Consider the following 551-nt stretch of genomic DNA (forward strand, 5'->3'; position numbering starts at 1 on the left):
GAAAAAGAATCACAAAAATGCATCAAGTCTCACATCAAAAAGCAGAAAATACACCCACAACTGCCACAGACACACCGACAGCATCACCAACCTCTCCAGCACCACAATCATAAACTGCGCCCCCAACACTACCTCAACTACAGCAACCGATCAAAAGAAAACACTTCCAAGAGTCACAACCAATCACACAAACACCTAACTTCCTGCTAGTGAGGAAGTCAAATAAACAATTGATGGACCTCTTATCACGAAGAAAGGATGCCGAGAGAGAAGGTGTGATATTTGGCACCAGCACCTTTCAGGTGCCGGAAACATTGGTGTTGGTTCGAATGCTTACAGAGGCAAATAAACTCATTAGGAAGAGTTTTCTGCAAGATATGGGAATCCCTAATGTAAAGACCACAATTAGGCTTTTAAAGGGACACTGAGCCACCTGACCTCCTAGTGGTAAATAGGCGCCTCTTTGTGTCTTTAAATTCTGTCCGGGGGTGTTTAAGTGTAGTATAAATGTTCGTGGCCTGGGGTCGCCCTGGAAGCAGGATTACCTACTC

The sequence above is a fragment of the Octopus bimaculoides genome, chromosome 5, assembly GCF_001194135.2.
Source record: "Octopus bimaculoides isolate UCB-OBI-ISO-001 chromosome 5, ASM119413v2, whole genome shotgun sequence".
NCBI lineage: Eukaryota > Metazoa > Mollusca > Cephalopoda > Octopoda > Octopodidae > Octopus > Octopus bimaculoides.